This window comes from Giraffa tippelskirchi, chromosome 1, assembly GCF_054371585.1.
Source record: "Giraffa tippelskirchi isolate mGirTip1 chromosome 1, T2T-mGirTip1v1.2.pri, whole genome shotgun sequence".
NCBI classification, from domain to species: Eukaryota; Metazoa; Chordata; class Mammalia; order Artiodactyla; family Giraffidae; genus Giraffa; species Giraffa tippelskirchi.
In genome coordinates, this window is record NC_137275.1 from 6453019 (window position 1) to 6453452 (window position 434).

Below are 434 nucleotides of genomic sequence, written 5' to 3' on the forward strand. Positions count from 1 at the left end.
GTGTTCTTGCCTGGAGAATTCCACAGACAGAGGAGCCTGCTAGGCTATAATTCATGGGGTTGCAAAGAGTCAGACACGACTGAGCGAGTAACGCTTCCTTTCATTCATTTTGTTGTTCAGTACCTAAGTCGTGCCTGACTATTTGTGACCACGGACTGCAGCCTGCCAGGCTTCCCTGTCTTTTGCCATCTCCTAGAGTTTGCTCAAATTCATGTCCAGTCGGTGATGCCATCCAACCGTCTCATCCTCTGTCACCCCCTTCTCCTCCTTCAATCTTTCCCAGCATCAGGGTCTTTTCCAATGAGTTGGCTCTTCGCATCAAGTGGGCAAAGTATTGGAGCTTCAGCTTCTGCATCAGTCCTTCTAGTGAATATTCAGGATCGATTGGTCTGATTCATTCACTTAAGTATGTACAGGTAATACACACACATTGA